The sequence below is a fragment of the Medicago sativa genome, chromosome 7, assembly GCF_051527215.1.
Source record: "Medicago sativa cultivar Bolivia chromosome 7, Bolivia_mono, whole genome shotgun sequence".
Lineage (NCBI taxonomy): Eukaryota > Viridiplantae > Streptophyta > Magnoliopsida > Fabales > Fabaceae > Medicago > Medicago sativa.
In genome coordinates this window covers 98,467,189-98,475,915 of record NC_140755.1, presented here as the reverse complement: position 1 = coordinate 98,475,915, position 8,727 = coordinate 98,467,189, and the positions used below count along the sequence as shown (strand labels likewise).

Sequence of the window (8,727 nt, the reverse complement as noted above, 5' to 3'; positions counted from 1 at the left end):
AACCGATGCTAACCTCACTCCCCATTTTAGTAATAGTATCCCTCCTCACACACACACGTATGATTAAGCTCAAAATTAAAATCCAACATAAAATATCCTTAATTCATTATTTTTCTGTCATCATCATCTCATCTCATCACTCACACTCTATTTCGTTACACCGGTTAATTGTTCTTTCCATCGACTACATAAGCCTTATGTATTCATGCATTATCTTATTATTCAATATGATTTCTATTTTCCTTTTCTCCATTTTTCTCTTATCAATAATTCATATAAAGAATAATAATATGAAGCGACCCGTCTCTAATCTAAACTTTTAGGTTGCCTAAAAATATCAAGGGATTCCAAAATTGTCTTTTCTAGAACCAATGACTGATAACTCATGTTTGAGTAAATGTATCCAACCCAAGTTCTTGGCAATGTTAGGCAGCAGCTTGCAGCCACCCTCATTTGCAGTTAGTTACCTTGGAATCTTAATTGGTACATTCAATTACAATGAGCATTGTCAAAATTATACCAAGATTAGGCTAAATCATCTCAAACATTTTTCTTGTGGATGGAACTCAATTCATCATGGGTATGGAGAGAGTAGATGTATTCTTTACAACTGTCTTCGAGAAGATTTGTACTGTATTGAGAAAAATTAAGTCTCATATTGAAAAAATATATGGACTAAAAAGATGTGTTAATAAAAAACGACATTATTACTCATTATTATACAAGTAGAAGTAAAGATGAGTTAAACCTAATTCAAATTTGATACAAGGCCTGAAAAATATTTATAAAGTTAGGCTCAATCCAAAGGTAAAATTTTAACAAATTAATAAAAAGATTAAACTATGACGTATAATGAGGTGTGTTATTTGAAAACACAACACCTTATAAAATATAATATAAATGTGTGTGGTGTTCAAACCGGCGAGAGATACATAAATGTTAGAAATCTTTAACATAGACACACACTCACTCCAGTCACATTTATAAACAAAAAATTAATTTTTAAGTTCATTGAATAAACTAATGTATTTGATATTAGTTATTCAATAAACCTAAAAAAAATTTCTTTCTTCTTATAAATGTGATCAGATGGAGTGTGTGTGTGTGTGTATATATGTGTGTGTGTGTTTTTTTTTTTCTCATTAGGAAATGATGCTTGTAACATTTCATTCATAATAAAGTGTACGATACATGCTAGTGCATCAGTAAAAATATTGGAGCCAGGTAAGAATATAGCTATATTTGCTAAAGCATGAGCGACCGCTTTGACCTATCACAGACATGGTGTTGGATTTTGTATTTAAATAATTGTATCTTTGCTAAACCAGATACATAATTGTTCAATATATCTAAAAAAAAATTGTTGATTTTTTTATAAATAAGATCGGAGGGAGTAACAAGTAGTAGTACATGAAAAATTGACAACATTCATCTGTATTTTGACATGACAGAAACTTAAGCTATGCCTGTTTTATTTTTTTCTTCACAGCGAATCTAGTCGGTAAGAGGAGTTGTGTTCATCCAATCTTATAACAAGTAGCAATATTTAATTAATGTGGGATTCGCACCAAAGTTAAAATGCCAAATTCCGAAAGTTGAATTGAAAGGTGAGAAAGAAAAGGAGGATATAAAAAGAGATTTTTGTTTTCTTGGGCAGATGCTGCATTAAAAGTAAACTGTGCTGCATAATAATAGCATTTTCTTTTTACTACTTTAACTGGATGGTCCTTGTTTTGTTGATATAATGAAAAATGTACATATCATATATATATAGTGGCCATGCCAGCATATAGGAATGGGAAAAAAAGAAAACGCTAATGTTGCATGTTGGTACCACCGAATTTACTATTTCTTGCACGTTGTTTGTACTACTACATTACTATTACTAAGAGGAGCAATATCAAGATACTAGGAAGATGTTTTGTACTCCTATATGCTTTAAGCTTTATGAGTTTCATTAAACAGTTGTTACTGTATCCTATTTAGCGACTTTTTTATGTACATGTACTACCACATAAGGGATTAGCAAGATATACTATGGAAGGTGCTATACTGTTAATTTACTCCATTATGCAGAGCATATTGTTTTTTATTGAATAAATATTTGATTATATTATATAGTTATAATAATAAACTAAGAAGAGGCTTATTATGGTATGATAGGCATTACTTGCACTATCCATCATTCCACCCTTTCTCTGTTTTAAAAAAAAAAAAAAAAGTAGTTTTTTTTCCTCAAGTATCCTTAGTAGAAAGTTTGAGATTAATTCCGAGGCATGGCGGAACACTTAAGGGATTGATATCTCCAACAAGTACTCTTCAATATACGTCAATAAAGATTGAACTCATAATCACATGTCTAACCGATGTAATTATCTTCCACTGTGTCCCATACATCATGAATCCCATGGCTGAGTTCAAGTATTAAATCTTATTCCCATGTAATCCATTAATGTTTAGAATAAAAATTATGAAATTGTAGCAAAAACTGTTTTTAAAACTGTTTTTTCCATAATTAATTTTAAAAATTGATAATTTGTTTTCAAAAAACAATATTTTTTATAAATTTAACAATATGGGTGGTGCTGGTAGGCGACCGACCGTCGGAGCTCTGCCTCCCTCCCTCCTCCGTGAGATCATCGGAGGTCCAACACATTAGGATATGACGTTTGTCATCAACACCATCATAAGAGAGAACGTGTGTTTAATGGGTAGGACTCTCAACTATAAAATGAGTGTCCATGTATCACGTGTGGTTTTAAATATAACAAGTAGAATGTTAAAGAATGTCTCATGGACATCGGTTAATCTGAGGCAACTATTTTATGTAAACTTTTAGGAGAACATTGTTTTCTTTCTTCTTATTGGTGACATGTACAAACATGTTAGCAAATGTTGTCACTTTTTTTTGCTGATGACAACATGTTGTCACATATTACCCAAAAAAAAAAAATGTTGTCATTATTTCCACAGTTGTGATAAAATGGAAATACATAGAAAAAGATTATTCGATCGTTTGTATTATCTGGAGAAAAGAAATCCATAATATTTGCTCAATATCAACGCGGTTTAGAATTTGCATCAATCGGGATCTAACTTTTTGGTTAGGCATTTTCATTACCAGATAACATTAAAAAATGCACTTTTCATATTTAGACATTATTCCCAATCTTCTACCAAAAGAATTTTCCACGTGTCTGCAACTCGTTGAAACAACCCTTTAATTGGCTATATATATATATTTGGCTCCTTGTTTCAAATTCTGTAACGTCAACTATGTTTCATCAATCTTGAATAAGGCAAATGGCTCAAACCATAATCAAAGGGTCACTTAATCCTTGTTGTGTTTCATGGAACTCCTCCAAATCCGACACACAATACAAGTATCAAATCATGGAATATTTTTTTCGAATAACATTTTTAGACTTTGCTTCTCACTACTGTCAATGTATTAGGGAAAACAAAAGCGACATTATCACAAACTCTGTTTGATTTCATAGTTAGTATTATGTGGAAAAAAAAATTAGTACTGCTCTTACCTGTTGGAACTTGTATTGGAACATGCTACAAGAATGGTAGAACAATTAAGAAGATGATGGTTATTGCCCAAAGAAATTTCTAAGCATGCATTTTTTTTTTTGAAAAGTAAAGATTCGAAGCACGTGTCATTAATACAATAAATTTTAGGTTTGATTCACTCTCACCAGTAAATTATGCCAAATGATCGGTGTATAATCATCTATGAGAGCTACTTTTAACACCCCCCGCGCTAGTTTCTTGCACCGCTCTGTTTTTACCAATCTAGACGGAGAAAAATTTCAATTAATTTCTCGCGTCCATATGGATAAATGTGGAAGAGTTTTAAATAGATTATGTTTCGTGCACATCTCATGAGTGTATACACTTTGAAAAAAAAAAGAGAAAAAAGTGTGATATAATAATTATAATATGTTAATGATATAATAGAAAGAGAGAAATATCTTGACAAAAAAAAAACAGAGAGAGAGAGAGAAATATAATAAAATGGGGTATTGAATGAGTATACGAAATGTAGAGGTATGTATGTATGTATCATTGTTGTTTTATATAAGACAAGTCTTGAATTTTTGGGCTCTCTATTAATTACTGCATATGGAGTCCTATTTACAAAGGGTTAAAATCCTCTCCATTTGTAATTTGTTTCATTTGTTGCAATTTGGAGAATAAATAAACAACTCTTCACCAAGAGTTACAATCTTTGTGGATTTTTTTTTTCAAATCATTGTTTTAACTCATGAATAAAACATCTACGCATGAAAGACCACATCCTAATATTTTAATTTCTTGTATTATTTTATCGTAGATGCCGAGTTTATTGTTATGAACTTTGATAGAGATAATATTGATTGATTTAGAGACGTTTTAGTCTATATTTTTTTATAGGAGAAATTTGTATCTTTATCATTTGTGGATAAAGTTCCTAAATGAAATCTTATATCCTCAACTATGTGAAGTGAGATCAAAAGTTGTCATAGTTAATCCTCTTACAAAGTGCATGTAAAGGAAATTAATATGTGAACATCGAGGAGAAATGAGATTTAAGTCAACTGAAATTAAAAATTGATAGAAGGTTAATCTTTGAAATTGATGATCCCGTAAAAAATGTTTAATGTGGTAAGAACAAGTCACTTATATTAATTTTGTTACCACTAAAATTAATTTCTATTGTCTCTTTTCTATGGTGTACTTGAGTAAGTGCTAAATGTTGTATTATTTAGAGACTATTTTTAACATTAATTTTCATATCTTTAGCATACACTTGATGTCAAAAGGAACCACTTGCATAAAATTTTGACAAAATCTCTAGAGCATTCATGAATATAAAGCGTTCTCACAGCCTATTAGCGCAAAATGACATCAACGACAAAAATATGGGAGGTGTAGCGTGATTGATAGAATAGAATCGGTGTCATTTTAGTGAGAACGGACAACTCTCATTTAACTTTAATTTTTTCAGTTTCCTCTTGCTCTTTGAGATAAAATCGGTGTCATGTATGTTACTTCAGTTCTATACCAGGAATAAATGGTTATATCTTGTGAGATTTGTGCATATTATCTTTAAAGGCAGTCTAATCGACGCTTCAAATTTTGTGCATCTATTATTTGTTGGCTTCTTCCGAGTTGTTGTTGAAAGATGTTGATAGAGTTGTGTCAGTGGCCATAATTTACTACAAAAATTAATTAAAACTATTAAGTATAGTTAACTTAAAGGGACACGAGACATTATTCTTAATTTATTGGGGATGCAATACCCTTCCCAATATAGTACGTATTAGTTTACTGTTTTACATGATTGATTTATATTATGCATGAATTAATGATTAGTAGAAGAAAAGAAACACAAAACCATAAAAGTTTATAGGCCGTATATATAGTATAACATCTTATAACTAAGCATGACGACTACAAAATTATGTTAATTAACTAACAGAGCAATGACTATATAAAAAGTCATCTTATTCATGATCTCTGAAATATTAATGTGAATATATATTAGTTCATGGCTCTTTCTCAAATCCATATAGCTCCAGCATCCTTCAACATAGGTACTAATTGATTCCTCACATGAAGGCTCATGATTTTTTTGGAACCACCTCTGAATTGTTGTCCTATGAAAACAGCAGGTACACTTGGTTTACACCCCATTTGAAGCAACTCACTTTCAATCTGTGACCCATTTGTGATTTTATCAAGTTCATAAACAATTGGGTTGGCTCCAAAGCTACGTATCAGTGATGTTACAGAGTGGCTCAAGCAACACGTACTCTTGCTGAATATCACCACTGGCTTTTCACCAACCATGCTTGTGACTGTGTCCATGATTATGAATATAATAGTATACAAACTAGTGATGATTTGATTTTATGTGTTGAAACTAAGCTTCTTTGAAGTGTTATTTATAAGCTTATGATGATGTTCAATGTGGTGTGGTGTGGTGGGGATTGAATTGTTTTCCATGTGTCACAATAAAAGAATAACCGAATTCATGAGGATTCTTGATAAATGTACTTTTGAACTGTGCTGCATTTGTCGTAGATAACAAGTTGGCTACCTGTAAATTAAGTTCAATCTAATAAAATCCTAAAGTATCTTCAAGAATAAGATTCATGCTTGGCATATTTTCTTTTCTTCTTTTCCAAATCCGTTTATATTTTTGCCGGATCATAACAGGATGGTGTAAACAGTATTTAGTCCACTTGTGAGTTGTCTCATACACATGATTTAGATGGCATTGTAGTGTTTCTAACACATACATATTCTGTATGATTTTGGCCTTGTTTGCTTCCATTTCAGTTAAATTGGGATAAAGTTTCACATCAATTATATATGCGGGTTGTTTTCTATATGGTTGAGCCGACATAAATTTCAACCAATAAATAAAATGTGTAAAAAATGGGTGTGTGCAATTTACACACTGCTCATGCAATGATTTGGAACGTCGGATCATAATTTAACAGTGCATATTTTAAACTTGTGTTTTGGACTTGATTTACAAAGTTGAAACTCTAGCCGGCTGATTTTGATTTGATGGTCAAAATTGTTTGATTGCGTCAAATGTGTAATTTTTTGATTACCAAAAATCAAGATCCTTTTTAAAAATTGTGTTACTCGCACTTAGATTTTTTCTTTTCTAGTAATCTATTATGATGAGAAGAAAGAAGTGGGCTTGAAATAATTAACTACAATGCCAATAGATGAGACTAGAAGGCGCATTGGAATGTTCCGAGTTTTGATACTAGTTTCTCATTTAATGTGAAACTTTTAGTTCACACTTGAGAAGAAATTAATTGTTGTTGGTGATAAAGTGGCATACAAGAGCGTTGAGCAACATACAAACGAGATGAGACAATCCAATTAATTATGTGTTGGTCTTAGGTGAGTGTCATGTCATGGTCACTCGGTAATTTAAACTCCCCTCATTATATGACACAATAGCTTTTTATTTTTATTTTAAGATTTGCAAATCATTCAATTAAGTGAAGTTGAATGCTGACAGAGTTATTTAAGAACGCATTAAATTGTCAAAGCTGAAGATAGGGAACCCTCATTAACTAGACCGTCTACATTAGATGGTTGCTCACTAGGCCCCTGAGTTGCTCAACCTATCGGAACGTTTCTTCTAATAGGGTTTTTTTGCTCATTGGAAGCTATCTTCTGGATGTTTTGAAGGGATTTTGCAGCAATGCAAGGGGCCTGTAAAGCAATTATCTCTTACATAGGGGTGGGCATGGTTCGGTTAACCTAAAAAACCGAACCGAACCGAACCGAAATTTTGAAATGGTTCGGGAAAACCGAACCGAACCGTTTCATGTATGGAGCTAACCGAACTGAACCAAAGTTATGGTTCGGTTAACCGTTTTCTTACCTATGAACCGAACCGAATCGAACCAAAACCAATATTTTGAACCGAAATGTATTTTTTTTATCCTTTTGTGAATTTAATTGTGTTTTTTTATCCTTTTTTTATCCAAAATGTAAAATATTTTTTTATTTACTTTTTTTTAAGAATATAATTTTTTTTTATTAAAAATTCAATGCCAAACAGATGTGCCCTTCCTTCCTATTGAAATTCAGGCATAGGTTATTGGTATTTTTCAGATGTGGATAGTTGATACTAATATGTGAATGAAGTTGACCAACTGGGATATGATGATATGGTCACTTCAAAAATCATATCTCTATTCAAAACAGTTCTCTATAGGCCAAACATATCTTTATATGGAAAGCTATTGGTTATGCTTGTAAAATGCATGTCCATTTTAACCAACGGGGTTGAGTCCCAATTGACAAACACATTTTGAATCTTCACTGGAAGAGATGCTCGTATTAGTGTCTAATTGTGTCTCAAATAGGATTGGCTTCTGTATAAGGATATCCTAAAATAAAATGCATGTGTTTTCGTGGGTAATGCTTTATGCAATTTATACAGACAACCTACCTATCTTGCTTTATTTCCACCATTTGCAATTTAGGATATTAACTTGTCTGGCACTATAGCATTGTTATTCTCATTCCCCTGCTTTCTGTTTGGCATTTATGTGCTTGTTGTGGAGATGGAAAAATTATATTCATTCTGACCTTCAAAGTTCAAATCCTCTTTCTATAGCTTTCACGGTTCGGTTCGGTTAAAATTAGCTGTTTTGAATAAGTTGTTTTTCAAATAAGTTGTTTTGAATAAGTTGTTTTTTTTTATATTTAAAATAAGCTATTTTGCATAAAATAAGCTGTTTTTCAAATAAGCTGTTTTCATAAAATTAGTTGTTTTTAAAATAAGGTGTTTTGCATAAAATAAGCTTTTTAAAATAATCTATTTTAAATAAGTTGTTTTTTTGGAAATATCCAACAAAGAGTTCAAGTGGTTTCCTTAAAAAAAAAAAAATTCAAACGGTTTGGTTCGGTTCAAACGGTTCGGTTCGGTTCAAGATGGTTCGGTTATGGTTCAAGAACTGTTAATAAATTAACGGTTCGGTTCGTGAACCATTATAATGGTTCGGTTATTTTTGGTTCGGTTCGGTTCGGTTCGAGCGGTTCAGTTCGGTTCATGGTTTTTTTTGCCCACCCCTACTCTTACATTATGCCCATGCAGGAAGAGGTTTCTACTAGACATATAATATAATATAACCTTGAAAGGCTAGTAAATAAACATTCTCTTACACTCTGAAAATCATTGCGCTTGGTAGTTATATC

The 8,727-nt window shown here is 31.8% G+C and overlaps 1 pseudogene across 1 annotated transcript; it reads right to left on the bottom strand.

Moving 5' to 3' along the window:
* Nucleotides 1-5,375: 5,375 nt before the first annotated feature.
* LOC146910989 (monothiol glutaredoxin-S6 pseudogene) lies at nucleotides 5,376-5,890 on the bottom strand (annotated as a pseudogene). The gene has a single exon (XR_015019837.1). The product of XR_015019837.1 is annotated as a monothiol glutaredoxin-S6 pseudogene (transcript).
* Between the last annotated feature and the right edge of the window lie 2,837 nt (nucleotides 5,891-8,727).